The sequence below is a fragment of the Palaemon carinicauda genome, chromosome 36 (genome assembly GCF_036898095.1).
Source record: "Palaemon carinicauda isolate YSFRI2023 chromosome 36, ASM3689809v2, whole genome shotgun sequence".
NCBI lineage: Eukaryota > Metazoa > Arthropoda > Malacostraca > Decapoda > Palaemonidae > Palaemon > Palaemon carinicauda.
Window position 1 is genome coordinate 73,414,264 of NC_090760.1, and position 23,094 is coordinate 73,437,357.

At 42.9% G+C, this 23,094-nt stretch overlaps 1 protein-coding gene across 3 annotated transcripts in view; it reads left to right on the plus strand.

Annotated features, from left to right (window-relative positions):
* LOC137628468 (uncharacterized) overlaps positions 1-22,464 on the plus strand; it is a 65,452-nt gene extending 42,988 nt beyond the window's left edge. For all 3 annotated transcript variants that reach the window (XM_068359627.1, XM_068359626.1, XM_068359625.1), the window contains 2 exons: positions 1,857-2,080; positions 22,149-22,464. The gene's annotated coding sequence lies outside the window, so the exon portion shown is untranslated. The remainder of the gene's footprint in view (positions 1-1,856; positions 2,081-22,148) is intronic.
* Positions 22,465-23,094: the final 630 nt, after the last annotated feature.

Consider the following 23,094-nt stretch of genomic DNA (forward strand, 5'->3'; position numbering starts at 1 on the left):
CCTCCCCTGTTATCCACCACAGATGAAGCTTCATAATGCTGAATCCCCTACTGCTGCTACCTCCGCGGTCATCTAAGGCATCGGAGGAAGCAGCAGGGCCTACCGGAACTGCGTGGAAAATATAAAAGTTAGCGTTGTAAACCTGAATGATAAAATACAAGGAATTGACCGAGGTATCATACCAGAATATTATTGAACTTATCATTAGGAATAACTGTTCCAGTAGGATAGGTAATCCAGGTGTTTAAGGCGACTCTCCTTGTCATGCGGGGTGTTGGGTAGATTATGTAAAGAGGACTTCATCCCAGGCTTGTGGAGACATTGCAATGACACATTATCCGGTGTATTTTAGGGCAACTGTTCAATGACCTCTTTATCATATGGGGTGTTGGGGAGAATGTTCAAGGATGATCTATCTGCCGAAGTGGTTGTAGCAACTTTCCAGGGAGGGGATATCATCTAGGTTGGGGAGACATCTAATGTGGGCCTATCATTTAGTGTGTTGTCAACTATAATTAAGGCAATGCCTACAGATTAAAGTGCTGGGAAAACTCTCCAGAAGGGCTTATCTGTAGTGTCAGGGTAACATTCCAGGGAGGATATATTATCCTGGGTGTTTAAGGGGAGGGGGTTACTGTCCAGGGAGGTTCTATTTGTTGTGTCAGTGAGACTTTCTAGGGGGATCTTTTCCATCTTGGTATGGCATATCGTTGAAGGTTTAAGGTGACCATGTAGGGAGGGCTCATTGTTCAGTATGTGAGTGTCCATATGGCTGTATCATTCATGGTGTCAGGTAAGTGTGCAGGTAGGCATTATCATTATTGGGTGGCAGGGTAACTATCTAGGAAGGGCTCGTTATATAGGGTGTCATGTGACTTCCCAGGTAAGGCTTTCATTCTAGGCATCTAGGGACTGTCGGAGGAGGGTTCCTCACTGAATACTGAGGATACAGTTAAGCCCAGCTTTTGTGTCAGCAGGAAGATTTAGGTTAGAGATGAAACACAGGTAAAAGAGTATTGGGTGGTAGTGGTAGTAGCGGGCAGTAGTCGGATGTAGAACGGCACCTCGTAGCAATGGGGTATGTTGAGGAAGGAGAAGACTAATTGGTAAGGGACCTCTGATAGTGGTTCTAACACGCCCTAGTTACTATACCGACACTATAACGGTGCACGAGCTGGGTATATTCCTGGCATTCCATGCAACTTTTTTCTCAGGTATATTTACCAGTATTTATACCTTAGAAATAGTGATATAAGGAGCATTTAACGGAGCGACACAGGTCCCTCATCCAGAAATAGATTTTTCCTTTTGTCAAAATCCCCTCTTTGAGAGAGCATTCCAATGTTTTAACTTGCAAACTTACAAGCGGAAGTATAAGGGATTGACAGAGAAAGTATTTTGGAATATGACCCATATCTCAAGAGAACTGTATAAACATATTTCAGTGTGTAAAGACATCCTGGATATAAAATCATTCTCTAAAATATATCCAGTTGAATTGTTTGTACCCAATACTATATGCAATTAGAAATTGAATGGTAACGAGTAAAGTTTCAGGCTATACATTAAACTTGGAGTGCTGTATTAACTAGACAAGTTGATGTGACAAATCAAGTCTGAAAATTATAATTTGGAATTCAGATATAATTGAAATTGATATGTCTACGGGAAAATAGTTGTATATAAAGTATAAGAAAGTGAGTTTTCAGACAGAGATGAAATTACTAAGTGACATTAGGAGCTCAAACTTTTAACTTTTCGAGGTTAAAGTGTTTAGCCTATTAAAAGTATGTAATAAATTTTGATTATGAACAACAATTTTGATACAAAGTCTAATCAAATGGTTATCATTACAGGTTTTCACAGTTTCTTTACATATAAGAAAATCATCTCCAAATCGGGACAGTAATGTGAGGGATGGCGCTTGTACTTATGACCCTGTAATAAGAAGAGAGGAAGGGAGAACCAATGAAGAAAGCCAAGACCACGCCAGTGATGTGGAGGAGGAATGTGGGGCATCCGCAGATCAGACGGATCGATGTGGGAGGATGGATATGGGTAAGATGGGACTTTGGATGATGTAAGTTATGGACGTAGATTTTGTATGTTGACTCAAGCAACTGACCCTGCTATATGATGAATCTTACATTTCTATTATTATTTATTACTTGCTAGTGAGGTCTTTTATTCCAAGGAATAGTATTCAGAGTAAAAGTAATGGACAGTAGTTACAAAAATCAGGAGTAAGGGTCATGCGTAGCAATAACCTAGATGATACTTTGTCAGTCATTATCTTTGAAAGGTATAGTAAAATAGCATAAAGGGGAACTCAAATTTTTTTCAAGGTCTTGAAGCCTTTCTTTATTCCAACACCTAACACAAACCCTTTCGCTGTGTACAGTGGGATATATATTTCGGCGAAAGCTGAAACTAGCCAGAAAACTTTTAGCGATGTATAACCATCCACCGCTAGTTAGCTGGTGTTAGACTGGCCACCACACTCACGCGTGAACCGGTGTTATGACGTCTCTTTTTATTTTGTCTCTGTAGAGAACAGAAGTTCTGTCTTTCTCTGCCATTAACCCTTATTTAGGAAAATACAAACTGCCTTAAAAATTTGATTTCTTTTCCCTATCAGGAGTGTGTATCGTGAGGTTTCATGATGCAGGTTTGTCCTGGTGGGGAAGGTCGCCCTTGCTGCATCTTCATGTTAGGCCCAGAGACGGATCTTCACGCCTTTTTCTCTGCGTGCAGAGGTCACTCTGTGGCGGGATGTAAACAAAAACAACCCCCACACCCTTGAATCTTACTTCTGACAATTGTCTCCGCAACACAAACTTTCCCCTGACGTTATCATAAACTGGACTCTTAGACTAAAGGGCAACAAAAACAAAACATAACCTTAAAACTATATTTACTGCAACCAAAAAAAACAAAAATCACACATCATTAAACAAACTTAACACTCTCTTGCGGTTAGACAAAACTTAAGTAAATAAACACTCTCTCTCTCTCTCTCTCTCTCTCTCTCTCTCTCTCTCTCTCTCTCTCTCTCTCTCTCTCTCTCTCTCTCTCTCTCTCATGACAAAGCTAAAGCAAATTAAATGTCTCGATTTGGCAAAATAAAAAAATTAATTAGAATAAAATTAATCCTCCACAACTCGTGCTGGCAGGAGTCTCCTTGTGATGTGCCGTGGCCTGAAGGCGAAGAGGTCCTGACGTCTTGCTCAAATTCCTCATTCCCTCCTCGTTGACTTCTCAGTTGGTTTCTTCTTGGGAACGGTCGAGTAAGAGTGATAGTGGTTTGACCCCCCAGAAAAGTCTTAAGTTCTGAGGACAATGTATTTTCTCCTTGTTAAGTGGCGCCACCCTCGGTTGTAGGGAGTCATGTCTCTGTTGTCATCTTTTGGCTTTCTTGGTGATCCTGGGTATCCCCTGTAAGTAACGGCTTTTGGAGATTCAGCAGTTATTGGCTCAGCCTGAAGGCAGAGCTACCTCTCCAGGGGTTGACTAGAGTTTCCTTAGTTGAGACTCCAGGGGTAATGCACCAAAAGAACGTCTCGTGCTCTAGCATCAGCAACCTCTGCTTTTGCTCGTCCACCCTTTATTTGCCCTGCTTCGGCTGATAAACGAAAACATTTGTAGACCAGTAGGCCTACCCTTAGGGGTTACCAGTCGGTTGATTCTGCTGCGGTAAACCCAGAAAATAACTTGCGTCATGTTTCTCTACTCGCCAATTATGACGTGCGCCCCCTGACTAAGCTTTTATAGCGTGGTGAGGGGTCGCACCATATAAAGCACCGAGCATCACCATCTGGTGGCGAGCGCCATCCTTATTCTTGATGGTCACTCCTCGCCTGAGTGGTTGTCCCAACCTGGCTTTGGGAAATGAGTGCGGAATTCTTTTTCAGAGCAAGACGATGATGGGGTATGGAGGTTGTTTAAGGTCCCTGCCCTTGCCGTCATGATTTTGTTAAGCCAGATATTTTTTGGCATGTGGCTTGGGCTTCTCCCTCTCACGAGGGCGAACCTGTTCAAAGTATGCACCAGCAAGTATCTTCTTAAGCTCAGCCTTGATCACCACCATCCAAACACTTCCCCTCCATCCTGTAGGAGCTCACAAGGCTAATTTCACTAACCTCCGGCTGGAACCATGACAAGTGAGTGCTTTTACTCGCATTGCTTTTGGGGCATAGACCCTATTCTCAAAAGGGAGTTTTGTACAATGTTTAACCAGTTAAGCGTCACCCACGTGATAAACCGTTCACCACGATCTACTTGGTACCGCCTTCAACTGCATATTCCGTTCATGACTTTAACTGCCTTTATCAAGTCGTCAGTCTCGTGATAATACGTTTACTCGTATAGTAAGTATAGGATCACCACTCTCAGCATATGGGGGCTGTAAATAGAAACTTATATGATGTCTGGCAACTATTTTTCTGAAGGTAGCTTGATGTTAGAAAACTGGTTTCCTTTCAGTGTGCTTTGGGTGTTCATGCAGATAAGGTTATTTGTTGTTCCTTTTACAATGAGCGGTCTAAAGGTGAAGGTAATTTCTTTAGATGAAATAAATGATATTCTTGTTGAGGAATTTGATAATGATAACCTGTTTGATAATGAGAGCTCTAGTTCTGAATCCTCCAGTGATGAGGATATTGAAGAAACAAAGTTTTCTTTCAATGCTGAGAGCGAAAATTACTTCTCATTGCAGAATGACTGGACAACGAGATTTCACAAAACTATATAGGAAGTGGATAAATAATGTACAAATGTATGACGAATATATATGAAAAGTACAGAGAGAGAGAGAGAGAGAGAGAGAGAGACTCTCTCGTATCCCTTTGCTTTTGTTGCTGATCCTGGCCTAAGATTTACGATTGAAGATAAAAAGAACCCATTAGAATATTCGGTATTATGTAGCCTTTTGAAATGAAATAGTAGTATTAATTGTTTTTTTTCTTTATTCCACCATTTAATTAATGTCCCTACTTTTAACTATAAATATGAATTATAAGCATAAAGAAATGATATCAACTTTGAAAAATTATCATTAGTGGATGACCGCTTAGGGCAAAAAAAGCGTAACGGTACGTTAGCGGCAACCTGGTCCAGGGGGGACGCTTAACAGGTTAACACCCAATCACAAAGCGTTAGGGAGGTGGGCAGGCGAGCGCTAACTCACAGTAAGTTTCCAGCACGCACTACTTTGGTAGCGTGCACTTTCGTGCAGTTCAGTGTTTAAGGGATCTGTCATTAAAAAGAAAAATAGTTGAGAAAAACTACCATTAGTGCTCCAAAGCTCTCAATATACAGTACTTGCTTACATTTTAAAAAGCTATTTGTTTGTACTGCTTCATTTGCTAGACTAAGGAGTGCCATCCCTTTAAAAGAGAAAAGTGAAATACAGCAAAGCTCCAGAATGTATGGGGTACTAGATGACCTAGCCAGTCCCAGTCCCGGACCACGACACATCGTCATTTATTTTATGATACTGTACCTTCTAATTATACTTGCTAAGCTTTTACTCTCATTGAGTCTTAGAATTTTCCTTAAGTTGCGTATAGCTTCAACATTTTAAAGGCTTATACTGTACTAACAAACCTTCCGATATTTATTTGGATGACTCACTCTTAAGTGGGTGGAATCCTTAAAATCAGGCATGGACATCGACCTGGTTTTTACCTAGTACTGGTTATGACAGTGGTCTATGGAAAAACTTTGACACCTAGCTAAATATACAAATTGGGTATAATAGCGGCCTGTGCAGATCATTGTAATGAGAATCATGTACGTCTTATATGAACACATTCCGAGTTTATATAAGAATTTATATAAATGTTTCCCATTGCTTACCTCGCGGGAAGCAATGGGGACGTGGACAGTATATAAACTTATGACATACTAGGCTACACCAGGGAAGTGATAATTACCTGCAGAGGTTGAAACCAGCTGGCAGAGGGACCTATGGTGCTGTCCGGCAAGGGAGGAGAAGATCAAGAAAGGAAGCCAGACATGGGAAGCTGCTCTTCTAGGAGGACACTCCAAAATCAAACCAATATTCTCTAGTCTAAGATAGTCCCATACCCTCTGTACCATGGCCTTCCACTGTCTTGGGTAAGAGTTCTCTTACTTGAGGGTACACTCAGACACACTATTCTATCTTATTTCTCTTCCTCTTGTTTTGTTAAAGTTTTTATAGTTTATATGGGAAATACTGTACTGTATAATCAATATAATCGATGCAAAATCTAACCTATACACAGATGTGTACACTAAATGCGTTTGTTTCTTCATTATGATCAGAGATAAACGTAAACAAAACATTGGTTGCCATTTTTTATCTTGCTTTTTGGCGTGTTTAGGAAACGCATGATATAAAATCGCCTTTAATATTTGTGCCTGTTTTAGTTTAGGGTACTGTAGTACATGCATTAAGTGTTCTGTACATTAAAAGGTAAATATGGTGTCACTACTTCGCGGATTTTCACCTATCGCGGTCGGGTCTGGAACCTATCTACCGCGATAAACGAGGGCTCACTGTATAGTAATTGTAAGTTTGACCCTCGTAGTATCGGGGGACATTGAAGAAGGAGAGGACTAATTGGTAAGGGACCTCTGGTAGTGGTTCTAACACGCCCCAGTTACTTTACCGACACTCTATTAGAATGAGTGAGCTGGGTTTATTCCTGGCATTCCACGCAACTTTTTTCTCCGGTATATTTAGCAGTATTTATACCTTAGAAATGGTGCTTTAAGGAGCATTTCACGGAGCGACACAGGTCGAGCCCAGAAATAGAGTTTCCCTCTTCAAAATCCCTTTATTAAATCATAATCATGAGTTAGTGTTGCCAGTAACAACCTTTCTCTTTTAGATATCTCAAGTTTGATAAGAATGAAAACTATCCAATGGGATTTCAAGCAAGTTTTAATAGATAAAGCCTTAAAAAACAGTTCTGAATAAACAGGAAGAAAACAATTTAATTCTCTAATATCAAAGTTAAGTTGTAATAGATTATGTATTAAATTTTTTGAAAGAAATTTTAATTTCTAGCATGCAAAAAGGGAACTGCTTGTTATTATTGTAACTAGCTAAGCTCAAACCCTAGTTAGGAAAATAGGATGATATAAGCCCAAGCGCTCCAGCAGGATACGTTACGTTAGGGAAATAAGGAAGAGAATTAGTCAATGAAAAGTTATGTATAAGAAAGTTAAATGAGCCAAATCAGTTCTGTATGTGTTAAAATATCTTGACAAACATTCACCTTGTAAATAGCATAATTTGTTCCCGACCAACAAAACGCCACATTCAATTACAAAAAGAATCGTCGTCGACGCCCACTCGTGTCCGAGTATTGGGTTCTGTCGTTAGCCATCAGCCTCCTATCAGAAGAAGGGTGGAGGAAACGACAGAATGCCAGTAGCTGGGTATATTGTTTTGGGTGGTCGTGGCTTTGCAACGGCCACGCACACACACTTGGCCCACATCGTTTTTACCGCGGCTCAAGACATATGAGACAGGCGGCTTCTCCGATGTTGGTTGCATCGGGCTGCTGGGTTCTTGTTATGGCAAGGCCCGCCTTGTTGCCTGCCCGATAGGCATTGCCCTCTTCCGCCGGCGCTGGGAAGCTCCGCCGTTGGGGTCTTGTTTGGTTTGGTTTGGTTTGATTTTGGAGTTTTCCTTCTCCACAAAAAGAAGACACTTCAATATACAGTACTCAGCGAATGACTACAATTATTTGGACCATTCACTAATAACTTGACCATTGGTTACCTGTAAAAGAAATGTATAATTAGAGCAAACAGTAAGAATTCAGTAACAAAGATGTGGAACCTTACCTTTGGAGTGAGGGGATGTCCAAGAGCGAAGTGGCGTGGTGGTAGAGAAGGATGACAAACGCCAGAAAGCTTTTAAGTAGTGGCAGAAAACGTAAACACTTAACTTTACAAAAGAGAATAATGACAGAAACATTAACACTTGATTTTAGGAAACACATTAATAAATGACAGGAAATATTAACACTTAACTTTACGATAAACTTGCAATTAAGTTTCTTGTTTTTGGCCTTTTTCTAATTTTTTTTCTTTACTTTTTATATTTTCTAAATTCAAATTCGTATTTTCATCACAACCACTTTTCTTTCGTTTTATATCTTCCGCTAGGCTTGTTAGTACCGAAGGCCTCTTTTTAAAAAAATCATCCAAAGCTTGTTTCTTGCTTAAAACTCTCCTGAAATGACTTGGAATCGTTCCTGTCGTAGACTGATTTCGGCCATATTCCTTTGCGATCTCACTTTGCATGCTAGCCTCGTATTTCTTGATTATTTCCATCTCCGTCTCCATTGAAAGAATCATCCTCTTTTTTTTCCCTGGATATCATCAACTTTTTTGGGACCCATTGGTTACACTAGCGTAATATCACATAGAATACGGTACAATAATTATGAAAGGGAAATGACAAACACTGTCAATGCGTACAATACCACTACTGAAATTAAAAGAAATAGGAATGCCAATGCGTAGATGCATGTGATACAAGACAGTAGATTCTAACCAATAGGAGAGCAGGATCTTATGCTGGTAATAGCATTTGGATAGGGAGATAACTAATGGGAGCGCTGATAGATGGTGGCGTGAATTTTAAAATCAGTCTCAGACACGGTCGGGCTCTCATACTGTACCTCCTTTCGTTGCCTGAAACATTTTTCATGATGTGTCGTAAAATTCTTCATCTCGTTTCGGATAGTGAAAATTTTGTAAGCAGATTCTTTCGTGTCGAGAGGTAAGACTGTATAGCATTTTAAAGAGAATAGACCATAAAAAGGGATTTTGACGTAGAAAAAATCTATGTTTGGGTGAGATAGCCATGTCGTCCTAATGGCAATCCATTGGAGCCCCCCCTTTGCAAAGGGTGATCTCAACTTGTCGGTGCGCCGAATTCTCTGCACTGCCATTACCTCCTAGCTTCTGAGATTTTTCGATCGACCTGCGGCATCCTATATTTATTTTATACTGGCTTTGCCGTCTCTGACGGCGTGGCATTTGTTTTAAAGTCTTTCTAACCTTTCCTGGGATTCAGGGTGCGGGGGCCTTGTGTGTCTCTGTCTAGAGACTCTCCCTTGTTGGGATAACCCTCGGATTGAACCCAGATTTCTTTCTGAGCCCGACATCCTTACCGTCACCTCTGTTCTGGGGATTGGATTGTTTAGGGAATGCTCCTATGGCGCATGGGTATAGCTACACTATGCCGTCACCTCTGTTTTATATCCTAGCCTTTCTGGGACTGACATTGCATGAATTTTATCATTATGCTGCTGTGTATTTGCATTTGTTGACCATGGGCGTTGGTTCCCTCTGGGATCTGACCCTCCACAGCCGCCAGCATGCTTCTCCCTGAGGAGCTAAGCTGTCAGACTGACAGCAGTGCTGACACTTAACGGCTTTGCCACCACCTATCGGCACACTATCCTATAGTACCTGTACCGGCGATACGTCGCTACTTACGACAGTGCCGCACTGGCGACACTGCCTTCGCCTATGGCAAGGTGTTCTCTGCGGAAACCCTTGCCGGTTATCTCCGCCGCCCCTAGGCACCATTGCCCCTGACGGCATTGCTGTTAGTGGCGGCGGGGCTAGTACTAGTCTATGGGAGTGGATGTCTGTACCAGCGCCTTAGGGCACATAGGACGCTGACGGAAATGCCGTTACCCCCCTGGCACTGCCGGTACCTCTAGGGCACATGCCTTTCTGTCCTCTATATCTGAGACTGCCTTACCTAATCTAAAGTGGTTCTCTACTAACTGTTAACTGTATGTGAATTCAACTACAGATCAACATAAAGGCCTTACTCCTTCAACTTTTGAGGCTTCTTTATGTATGCTGGGCCTTGGAATCCCTTATTACGAAAGCTCTTCTGGGCCCCGCCATGGAAATAACCACTAATATGATTATTGGTTTTTTATCAATTTGCCCATTCCCCTCTCAGGTGTGGATTGGATAGATTGGTGATAACTCTAAAGGTTAGTTCCCAATCCCGGGTCTTTTCTATTGAGGTTATCAACTTGTTGCTACAGCCCTCGGGTTGCTGTAGACTCTTGCTCGTTAATCGATGCGTCAATTGCTTAAACTATTAACCCTTTTACCCCCATGCTATTTGGAAATTTCCAACCCTTAACCCCCAGGAGGTTATTTTTTTCCCAGCACATTTTGCAGTATAATTTTTTTAAATTGCTCTAACAGGCTTAATTTTTTTGTCATAGAGAGGTCAGGTTGGTCTCATTCTCTTGGAAAATGCTTGAATTTTCTCAAAAAATTATCAAAAATATGAAAATTTTTTTTTATAGATTTTTTTGCAAGGACGTACCAGTATGTCCATGGGGGTAAAGGGATGGATTTTGTGAAACGAACTAGTACGTCCTTTGGGGGTAAAAGGGTTAAGTTTACTTGTACCGTTGCCTTCTAATTGGCTATTTCTCTGCGGGGATATAGGAGCGACGGTTCTTTCCATGAGCACCCCCCCACCCTCTTTGGGCCTGACTCTAATGAGGCTATTTATTCCAATCTAACGATGTTTATTAGGAGTGAAATAATTTCTTACTTTGAAAATCATTAAATTTTAGTATATATGAATTGGTTTGTTATAATAAGCTGATAAGTTTTTGAATAAATATATATCCTAAATATTGATTCTGGAAGCATTGCACTGAAGAAAATTGGAGCCTAGACGCACAGCGGGTAGAAACTATTCCATGTGAATGATAGTGAAATACGTTGTGGAAAAAATAAGAACTTATGACAGAATAAACTTTCTGATATGCCTGATTTTTGTGTGAATTCAATCATTCTTATGAAATTTGTTAATAAAGAATAATTTTTGCAATAGCTAAATAGAAAACTTGTAAGTTGAACTTATTTTTGGGGGACTAATAAAAGAGACAGCTTGAGATATGTAGAATTTTTGTCTTTGTGGAAGTTTGTCAGTACGTAGTAACGAGTATCTCGCAAGTGGTTTTGGTTGGTGTGCCTTTCATATTAGGTCGACTGATGAATTATAGGAATTAAAAGTTTTCATAATTTCTAATAAAGTGATACCATGATATTGATAAGAGCTGAAGATATCACAAGCTCTGCTGATAATATTTGAAGTCAACGTGAAGTTATGTGATGAAATGCATACCTTACTCATGAAACCTTAAGAAGTGATACAGGCATTTGGGATCAGGAAAGAACTGATTTTTAGCTATGGTTGTATAGGGAATGTCATATTAAGAGTGTAAATAGAAGACCTTAAGCAGTATTGTCAAACGTACCTTGATGCTACCTTTAATTGGTGTCATTAGCATATTGTGTGCAAGGACTATAGTTTTTTTGTCCAGACTGTTCACTCTTTGTGGATCCTGAACCGCAATGGGGTATGGTTCTTCATTAAGCCTGAACTCTGTCTTGACGGTGTATGCGATCTTTAGCCGTCCCTTTTGCGTGTAGCATTGAGGATAAAAAGTTTTCTTATACACGATATCTTCGGATAGTTGTTCCGGGGGTTGGAACCACGTGATACCCAGTAATAATTCTCTTGTGATATCACTCGCAGAAATATTATACAGTAGAAAGCGGGCGAAGGGAACTTCCATCAGGACATGGCTCGAGCCCAAAAATAGATTATGCCTACGTCAAAATCCCTTTTTTTTGTCTTTTTGATGTAAAGGTAAGAATGTAGATACAGGTCAGATGTGCAACCTGGTCTTACAATACCTTTGATTGTAACGCAAGCTTATTCAAATTGCATTGGTGTTTGGCCAAGTATATATACAGTTGTTGGGCTTTTGTTGTACTTATATGTGAATTGAATGTTTGATTGGATTAATTCTGAAGAGGTTCTGTTTGGAGATATTTATGCCTCTCCTGGTTTTATGTACCTGCATTTTCATTTTTCAATATTAAACTTAGCCGGTGATCATATAAGCTGTCAGCTCTGCTGCCCGACAGAAAAACCTAAGGACAAAATACGCCAGCGATCGCTATACAGGTAGGGGGTGTTCATCAACAGCGCCATCTGTCGAGCAGGTACTCAAGTACTCCCAGTAAACACAGAACCAATTTTCTCTCTGTCGTGCCACCGGCAAGACCTACTAAATACGCTGTTGCTTTCTGGATTGATTTTCACGTTTTTTGGTGAAGTATTCATTTCTGGTTATTAGCTTTCGCTGTGCAGAGGTTATCTTCAATACTTCCTTGCATTCTTTGATTGAATTTTGGATTATTTGTTGACGACTTGGATAGATTTTGAATTCCCCCTTTGACTAATTCAAGATGTCTGACCCTTCTCAAGTCCCCATATACAGGAAGTGTAGTGCTAGGGACTGTTCAAGGCGTCTTCCGAAGGCCTCTATCGATCCGCACACCATTTGTTCCAATTGTCGGGGTAAAACCTGTCAATTGGAAGATCGATGTGAGGAATGCGTTGGGCTTTCGGAATTCGATTTTCTCGAATTCCTGAAATATTCACGTAGGCTAGAGAGAGATAGAGTCAGGAGGAGTTCGTCTCGCTCAGTTGATTTTTCCTCTCCCCATGCCCCACAACCTATTCCTTCCCCTGTAGTGGTTACTCCCGATCCCCCTTCTAGCACTCATCAACCTTCGATGGCAGATATGATACGTGCCATCCAGGCTCTGGGTGAGAGAGTCGAGTCATTGGCGAATGACCGCAACCAACTCATGGCAGACGTCAGGGAGTTGAAAGGTAAGAGTGCAGTGGGAAGTGAAGTGAGTGTTAGTGCAGTGAAAAGTGTTAGTGTTGCGCATGAGGGTACGTCTGTTCGTGCCTGTCGTCCTCCCAGTCCGGGACCTCTTGCAAGCTCCCAAGCCCAGGGGAGAAGCAATGTCGTACGACCAAAGGGTTTGACAGGCTTTAATCAGCGGACAGACGTTCCCTCCGTGGTTTCGGACGTATCTTTCCTAGATCGCCCCACCCACAAGAAGACGAGTGAGCCCGTTCATTCCTCGTCTGCGGAAGAGGTTTCACGCCAGAAACGATGGACCAAGGTCTCACGGCCTCTCAAACGCAAGGTCCCTTCCGCGCAAGTCCAACGGCCCAGGTGTAGCCACTGGGTCAGTTCGGACTCGCTGCAGTCTTCCGACGACTGCACACCTCCTAAGAGAGGCAAAGTGGTACCGCAACAGGCAGTAACACCGTCTGTTGCCGCACCTGCTGCTGTAGACCCTAAGTGGTCTTTGCTACAGTCTATGCAGACACAGTTAGCTTCCTTTATGCAGGAGTATCGTGCGGAGAAGGTTGACGCTGCACCCGTTAGCCTACAACCAACCACGGTTGTGCGTCCAGTAGACGCTGAGGCTACCTGCTCCCGCACTCCAGCTGTGAGAGTTCCACCACCCATGCGCAGTCGACCCTGCCAGACGCATGTTGACGTTCACCGACGCACGGAACCCTCCGTTGACGTTCGCGTGTTACCACAACAACAGGAGGGTGGAGTTAAGTTGCCGTGTTTTGACGCTGTGCGTCAACCTCCGCAACCCACTGTGGTTTCCGCTACTCGACCGCAGCAGTCAGGAGTAGACGCTTTGCGTCCCCACACAGCCATGGTTGTTGCCAGCTCACAGACTGACCAACAGTTCCATGACGTTGGGTCCAGTGCAGCCACGCATGCACCCGTGCTGCCGGACTCAGCCGACCAGCTTATTCCTACTTCTTTGCCGCTTCCTCCTCAACATTCAGACGATGGACTCTCTGATGATGACGATGCTGCACATCTTGACGACCCGCACACGGACATCGACGAACCCAAGACCACGCCTCCCTCCTTGGACTTTAGGAAAGTGCTTGCACTGTTCAAGGATTTATATCCTGATCAGTTTGTGTCTGCAGCACCTCGCTCTCCTCCCTCTGAGTTCGTTTTAGGCACGCAGTCATCCGCACCTGCCTTTACGAAGCTCGTCCTCGCCCGCTCGTCCAAGAGAGCTTTAAGAGTGCTGGGAGATTGGTTGCAGTCCAAAAAGCAACTTGGGAAGACAGCCTTCATGTTTCCCCCTGCCAAGCTTGCTTCCAGATCTAGCGTCTGGTATGCCACGGGAGAAGTTCTCGGCTTGGGAGTTCCTGCCTCTGCCCAGGGCGACTTCTCAAGTCTTGTAGACTCTCCCCGCAGGCTGGCCATGAGACGCTCCAAGATTTGTTGGACTCCTTCGGATTTGGACCATCTGATGAAAGGAGTCTTTCGAGCGTTCGAAGTTTTCAACTTTTTGGACTGGTGTTTGGGAGCGTTGAGCAGGAAGACCTCCCCTTCTGACAAGGAAACTTCCATGCTCATAATGTCCTGCATGGAAAAAGCCATACGGGACGGTTCTAGTGAGCTTGCGGCTTCTTTCGTTTCCGGGGTCCTCAAGAAACGGGAACACCTTTGCTCCTTCTTGTCAGCTGGAGTCACCCCATGTCAAAAGTCGGAACTTATGTTTGCTCCTCTCTCGAAGTGCCTCTTCCCTGAGGAGTTGATCAAGGAGATTGCCACCTCCTTGATTCAAAAAGACACCCATGACCTGGTTGCGTCATCCGCACGCAAAGCCACCCCTTTGCCCTCCGTGCCTAGACCCAGGATGGACACTCCAGCGTCAAGGTTCATTCCGCCCTTTCGTGGCAGAGCCTCCAGCAGAGGAGGTGCTCGTGCCGAAGGTCAACGTGGGAGCAAGAAGAAGGGTTCCAAGTCCTTTAGAGGCAGAGTCTGACTGCCACCTTCTTCAGACAGCAGTGGGAGCCAGGCTCAAGAACTACTGGCAGGCCTGGGAGAACAGGGGCGCAGACGCACAATCTGTGAAGTTACTCAGAGAGGGGTACAAGATTCCATTCTTGCGCAATCCCCCTCTAGCAACAACTCCCATCGACCTCTCTCCCAGGTACAGAGAGGAGGACAAGAGACTAGCTTTGCAGCAAGAGGTGTCTCTCTTACTACAAAAGGGAGCGGTAGTCAAAGTCCGGGACCATCAATCCCCGGGCTTCTACAACCGTCTCTTCTTAGTGGCGAAGAAGACAGGAGGGTGGAGGCCGGTGCTAGACGTCAGTGCTCTGAATGTCTTTGTCACAAAGCAGACGTTCACCATGGTGACGACAAAGTCGGTTCTAGCATCGGTCAGGAAGGAAGACTGGATGGTCTCGTTAGACCTAAAGGACGCTTACTTTCACGTCCCCATCCACCCAGATTCCCAACCTTTTCTAAGGTTCGTGTTCGGGAAGGTTGTATACCATTTTCAAGCCCTGTGCTTTGGCCTAAGCACGGCACCTCTTGTTTTTACGAAACTGATGAGGAATATTGCCAAATTCCTACATTTAGCAGACATCAGAGCCTCCCTCTATTTGGACGACTGGCTTCTAAGAGCTTCGTCAAGTCGTCGCTGTCTGGAGAATCTAAAGTGGACTCTGGATCTGACCAAAGAATTGGGTCTCCTGGTCAATATGGAAAAGTCTCAACTCGTCCCATCCCAAACTATAGTGTACCTAGGAATGGAGATTCAGAGTCAAGCTTTTCGGGCTTTTCCGTCGGCCCCCAGAATCAGTCAAGCCCAAGAATGCATCCAGAACATGCTAAAGAAGGACCGATGTTCAGTCAGACAGTGGATGAGTCTGATAGGGACGCTTTCATCACTGGACCAGTTCATTGCGTTAGGGAGACTCCACCTCCGACCCCTTCAATTTCACTTAGCTGTTCACTGGAGAAAGGACAAGACGCTAGAAGCGGTCTCGATCCCTATTTCCGAGAAGATGAAGTCGTCACTGACTTGGTGGAAGGACAACATTCTCCTCAGGGAGGGTCTGCCACTGGCTGTTCAGACCCCCAACCACGTTCTCTTCTCGGACGCATCGGACACGGACTGGGGTGCGACATTAGACGGTCGGGAATGCTCGGGCACGTGGAATGCGGATCAAAGAGCGTTGCTTATCAACTGCAAGGAGCTACTGGCAGTTCATCTGGCCTTGAGAAGCTTCAAGTCCCTCCTTCTAGGCAAGGTGGTGGAGGTGAACTCCGACAACACCACAGCCTTGGCGTACATCTCCAAGCAAGGAGGGACTCATTCGATGACGTTGTACGAGATCGCAAGGGACCTCCTCACCTGGTCAAAAGATCTAAACCTATCTTTAGTAACGAGGTTCATTCAAGGCAACATGAATGTCATGGCAGACCGCCTCAGCCGGAAGGGTCAATTCATCCCAACAGAATGGACCCTTCACAAGGATGTATGCAAGGGACTATGGGCCTTGTGGGGCCAGCCTACCATAGATCTATTTACAACCTCGATGACCAAAAGGCTCCCAATTTATTGCTTGCCGATTCCGGACCCAGCAGCAGTTCATATAGATGCCTTTCTTCTGGATTGGTCCCATCTAGACCTTTATGCATTCCCCCCGTTCAAGATTGTCAACAGAGTACTGCAGAAGTTCGCCTCTCACGAAGGGACAAGGTTGACGTTGGTTGCTCCCCTCTGGCCCGCGAGAGAATGGTTCACCGAGGTACTGCAATGGCTAGTAGACGTTCCCAGAACTCTTCCTCTAAGAGTGGACCTTCTGCGTCAGCCGCACGTAAAGAAGGTACACCCAAGCCTCCACGCTCTTCGTCTGACTGCCTTCAGACTATCGAAAGACTCTCGAGAGCTAGAGGCTTTTCGAAGGAGGCAGCCAGAGCGATTGCTAGAGCAAGGAGGACATCCACTCTTAAAGTCTACCAGTCGAAGTGGGAAGTCTTCCGAAGCTGGTGCAAGTCGGTGTCAGTATCCTCAACCAGTACCTCTGTAACTCAGATAGCTGACTTCCTTTTATACCTAAGGAAGGAAAGATCTCTTTCAGCTCCCACGATCAAGGGTTACAGAAGCATGTTGGCAGCAGTCTTCCGTCACAGAGGCTTAGATCTTTCCAACAACAAAGATCTACAGGACCTCCTTAAGTCTTTTGAGACCTCGAAGGAGCGTAGTTTGGCCACTCCAGGTTGGAACTTAGACGTGGTACTAAGATTCCTTATGTCAGAAAGGTTCGAGCCACTTCAATCAGCCTCCTTTAAAGATCTCACTTTGAAGACCCTTTTCCTCGTCTGCTTAGCAACAGCTAAAAGAGTCAGTGAGATACACGCCTTCAGCAGGAACATCGGATTTTCATCTGAAACGGCTACATGTTCCTTACAGCTTGGTTTTTTAGCCAAAAACGAACTTCCTTCTCGTCCTTGGCCCAAATCGTTCGATATTCCAAGCCTTTCTAATTTGGTTGGAAATGAACGAGAAAGAGTCCTATGCCCTGTTAGAGCTCTTAAGTACTATTTGAGACGTACTAAACCTTTACGAGGACAGTCTGAAGCTTTATGGTGCGCTATTAAGAAACCTTCTTTACCTATGTCGAAGAATGCAGTTTCTTATTATATCAGACTTTTGATTCGAGAAGCTCATTCCCATCTGAATGAGGAGGACCATGCTTTGCTGAAGGTAAGGACACATGAAGTTAGAGCTGTCGCAACTTCAGTAGCCTTCAAACAAAACAGATCTCTGCAGAGTATAATGGACGCAACCTATTGGAGAAGCAAGTCAGTGTTCGCGTCATTTTACCTTAAAGATGTCCAGTCTCTTTACGAGAACTGCTACACCCTGGGACCATTCGTAGCAGCGAGTGCAGTAGTGGGTGAGGGCTCAACCACTACATTCCCATAATCCCATAACCTTTTTAATCTTTCTCTTGAAATGTTTTTTATTGTTGTTTTTTGGGTTGTCCGGAAGGCTAAGAAGCCTTTCGCATCCTGGTTGATTTGGCGGGTGGTCAAATTCTTTTCTTGAGAAGCGCCTAGATTAGAGGTTTTGATGAGGTCCTTTAGTATGGGTTGCAACCCTTCATACTTCAGCTCCTAGGAGTCGCTCAGCATCCTATGAGGATCGCGAGGCTCAGTAAGGAAGACGTACTTAAAAAGGCAGAGTAATTGTTCAAGTCGACTTCCTTACCAGGTACTTATTGATTTTATGTTTGTTATTTTGAATAACTGCTAAAATGAAATACAAAATACTTAGCTCTTAAATGTAAACATATAATGCTGGTCTCTACCCACCCCCCTGGGTGTGAATCAGCTTATATGATCACCGGCTAAGTTTAATATTGAAAAATGTTATTTTCATTAGTAAAATAAATTTTTGAATATACTTACCCGGTGATCATATATTAAAGGACCCTCCCTTCCTCCCCAATAGAGACCCAGTGGACCGAGGAGAAAATTGGTTCTGTGTTTACTGGGAGTACTTGAGTACCTGCTCGACAGATGGCGCTGTTGATGAACACCCCCTACCTGTATAGCGATCGCTGGCGTATTTTGTCCTTAGGTTTTTCTGTCGGGCAGCAGAGCTGACAGCTTATATGATCACCGGGTAAGTATATTCAAAAATTTATTTTACTAATGAAAATAACATATTTTACTTTTTTTTTTAATTCTGTATTAAATGGTGGAAGGAAAATTGGTTGTAGCAAAAGAGTGGGGGAATAGAGTAGGTGGATGTAAAAGGGAGCTAGTGAGGGTTGAAGAGCTAATAAAACCGGGGGTAAAAAGTAAATATCAGGAAAGGTTGAAAATGGCATATGACGAGGTGAGAGTAAGAGAAACTGGTAATTTAGAGGAGGAGTGGAAGTTAGCAAAAGAAAATTTTGTTGGGATTGCGAGTGATGTATGTGGCAAGAAGGTTGTTGGAGGCAGCATGAGGAAGGGCAGTGAATGGTGGAATGAAGGAGTGAAGGTAAAAGTGGAAGAGAAAAAGAGGGCTTTTGAAGAATGGCTGCAGAGTAATAGTATAGAGAAGTATGAAAAATATAGAGAGAAAAAGGTGGAAGTAAAGCGCAAGGTACGTGAGGCAAAGAGGGCAGCTGACCTGAGGTGGGGTCAGGGACTGGGTCAGTCATATGAAGAGAATAAGAAGAAGTTTTGGAAAGAAGTGAAGAGAGTAAGGAAGGCCGGCGCAAGAATTGAAGAGACAGTGAAAGATGGAAATGGAAGGTTGTTAAAAGGAGAGGAGGTAAGGAAAAGGTGGGCGGAATATTTTGAAAGTTTGCTGAATGTTGAGGATGATAGGGAGGCAGATATAATTGTGGTTCCAGGTGTTGAGGTGCCAGTGATGGGAGATGAGAATGAGAGAGAGATTACAATAGAGGAAGTGAGGAGAGCACTAGATGAAACGAGAGTAGGAAAAGCATCGGGTATGGATGGTGTGAAAGCTGAGATGTTGAAGGAAGGGGGTGTGACTGTACTTGAATGGTTGGTGAGATTGTTTAATGTGTGTTTTGTGTTGTCAATGGTACCAGTAGATTGGGTCTGTGCATGTATTGTACCACTATATAAGGGTAAGGGAGATGTGCATGAGTGTTGTAATTCAAGAGGTATTAGTTTGTTGAGTGTAGTTGGAAAAGTGTATGGTAGAATACTGATTAATAGGATTAAGGATAAAACAGAGAATGCAATCTTGGAAGTACAGGGTGGTTTTAGAAGAGGTAGGGGTTGTATGAATCAGATTTTTACAGTTAGGCAGATATGCGAGAAATATTTAGCAAAAGGTAAGGAGGTGTATGTTGCGTTTATGGATCTGGAGAAAGCATATGATAGAGTTGATAGGGAAGCAATGTGGAATGTGATGAGGTTATATGGAGTTGGTGGAAGGTTGTTGCAAGCAGTGAAAAGTTTCTACACAGGTAGTAAAGCATGTGTTAGAATAGGAAATGAGGTGAGCGATTGGTTTCCGGTGAGAGTGGGGCTGAGACAGGGATGTGTGATGTCGCCGTGGTTGTTTAACTTGTATGTTGATGGAGTGGTGAGAGAGGTGAATGCTAGAGTGCTTGGACGAGGATTAAAACTGGTAGGCGAGAATGATCATGAATGGGAGGTAAATCAGTTGTTGTTTGCGGATGATACTGTACTGGTAGCAGACACAGAAGAGAAGCTTGACCGACTAGTGACAGAATTTGGAAGGGTGTGTGAGAGAAGGAAGTTGAGAGTTAATGTGGGTAAGAGTAAGGTTATGAGATGTACGAGAAGGGAAGGTGGTGCAAGGTTGAATGTCATGTTGAATGGAGAGTTACTTGAGGAGGTGGATCAGTTTAAGTACTTGGGGTCTGTTGTTGCAGCAAATGGTGGAGTGGAAGCAGATGTACGTCAGAGAGTGAATGAAGGTTGCAAAGTGTTGGGGGCAGTTAAGGGAGTAGTAAAAAATAGAGGATTGGGCATGAATGTAAAGAGAGTTCTATATGAGAAAGTGATTGTACCAACTGTGATGTATGGATCGGAGTTGTGGGGAATGAAAGTGATGGAGAGACAGAAATTGAATGTGTTTGAGATGAAGTGTCTGAGGAGTATGGCTGGTGTATCTCGAGTAGATAGGGTTAGGAACGAAGTGGTGAGGGTGAGAACGGGTGTAAGAAATGAGTTAGCGGCTAGAGTGGATATGAATGTGTTGAGGTGGTTTGGCCATGTTGAGAGAATGGAAAATAGCTGTCTGCTAAAGAAGGTGATGAATGCAAGAGTTGATGGGAGAAGTACAAGAGGAAGGCCAAGGTTTGGGTGGATGGATGGTGTGAAGAAAGCTCTGGGTGATAGGAGGATAGATGTGAGAGAGGCAAGAGAGCGTGCTAGAAATAGAAATGAATGGCGAGCGATTGTGACGCAGTTCCGGTAGGCCCTGCTGCTTCCTCCGGTGCCTTAGATGACCGCGGAGGTAGCAGCAGTAGGGGACTCAGCAGTATGAAGCTTCATCTGTGGTGGAAATGTGGGAGGTTGGGCTGTGGCACCCTAGCAGTACCAGCTGAACTCGGCTGGGTCCCTGGTTAGGCTGGAGGAATGTAGAGAGTAGAGGTCCCCTTTTTGTTTTGTTTCTTGTTGTTGTCGGCTACCCCCCAAAATTGGGGGAAGTGCCTTTGGTATATGTATGTATGTATTAAATGTATTTTGTTGTAGATCCTCTTTCAGTATGCTCCTCTTGTGAAAGGTCCCCCATTCCAGCCTGGGAAGTGTCCTCTCTCTCCCCTTTGTAATATTTAAGCTTATTTCCTTATGTTCAATTACCTTTATATACAAATAAATCTTACCTAGAAAGCATACTGCTCCTCTTATTTAGGACTTCGTGCTTAGCACTGCGGGGAGAGACTAGGAACCCAAGAAACAATAGGTAAGTGAGCTTCTAGCTGGGTCCCCTTGCCTAGTATAAAATCAAGGGGTGGTGCCCAGTGCCCAGTTCATCCGTGATTGTTTACTTCTTACCCAGATTTCTGTGTATTCCACTGTAGTGAAACCGATTGTGGTTGGCATTCGGACACTAGCAGTCTGCGTGCTATGTCTGGCCACAGTCCGCAGACCACTACAGCGTCAATATGTGTAGGAGATGATGATGATGATGATAATAAACTAAATTATTTTAAAGATGTGTTTGAGATGGCATTGAAGACAACGTTTAAACTTTAATTTATTTGTATAGACTAAATGATTCTATATGTATTAATAGAAGTTCATGCCACTTGTCTAAAGATGCACAATAGAATTTTATGGTCTAAAAGTAAAGGAAGATATGGTTATATAGGTGTATATACTGTCAACTTTATTTTCTATCAGTCATCTAAGAACTTGAAGTAAACTGGTTTGAAGACTTTTCAGTGGGAGTTGAATTTGAATGGTAAAGACATTAAATTTCCTTTTTCAAATTGGGGTAATGAGGAAGCTGTTGTTACAGGGTACATATAGTGTAATTTATTATATTTTGGGTTATGATTTAGGATGTGATTTTGTTAAAAGAAAAAGCAATATGAAATTTTTTACTGTATTAGGAAGTTGAGTTTAATTTTTTTGACAAGTAATATTCAATGTAATAATAAATTCTTGAATGAATCATAAAGTGTTAACTTTTTCCACAAGACTTGGAATAAAGTTTAGGGAAAATGTTGTGGAAACAAATTCATTTTGATTTCTATGGACACCATTTTTCTTAAAGGCCCATTACTTATAAGTATTTCACAGAAGGGGAGCAAAAGGACATTTTAGGAATCTTTAAGAGTCCTTAGGAGATAGGATATAGAATAATACTATTTGTAGCCTCCCAAGTATAAAATTTACAAGATATTCAAATTTTTAAAGCAAGACCTTTTATTTCAGGCAGTGATGATAAGCTGATTTCAAAGGTAGCACGAAGAACCGCAAGTTACCGATGATTTAAAAGCTGAGCCGCCCTAATAGCTACAAGGATGTGGTGCGTTTAGTGATGTCGTTGAAGATAGGAGGTGTATGAACTATGCCTTACTCAAGAGAACAAGTTTCAAGTTGTGATGGCAAAACTCTCTCTCTCATGAATCCTGTTGAAATTCTTTGGTGTGGTGTTTTGACAACGCGATGTTCCTATCATGATAGTCGGATTTTATTCATCGGTGTAATACTATAGTCCATTTCTTTTAGCGAGGCATATTTGCACCGACTCGCAACGGGTGCCCTTTTAGCTCGGGAAAGTTTCCCGATCGCTGATTGGTTGGACAAGATAATTCTAACCAATCAGCGACCAGGAAACTTTTCCGAGCTAAAAGGGCACCGCTGCGAGTCGGTGCAAATCTGCCTCGTTAAAAGAAATGGACTATAGTGAACTATTTTGATTGGAATAGCTAATGCAGAACGGAACAAAAGCCATGAGTGTATTCTTAATGATGTTCAATGTTAACTAGCATAGAAACATTTTAATAAGTTTGAAAGATGAAAAAAAAGCATTGTACGTTGAAGTTTCACACCTGAACTATTGCTGGTAAAAATAGATCCAGCTAAAGCTTATAATAAGGGGTTTCAATGCTATTTACCTCAAACAATACAGTGAAATCATAAGGACCAATAGAAGCAATTTAGTTACTTATAGAGGTTGAGGAAAAGACTTTAATTAGGACATATCTGGTGATCTGGGTTCAACAGGAAAATTGTATTTTGAAGTATTGATTATTATAATTTGTGTTATGGAATACGTAGAACCGTGTTCTAGCATTTATCGGAAATTCAAGAACTGGCCATATTAAGAACAATGTAAAGATTAGTGTACGTACATATTCTGAATGTAGAGATAATA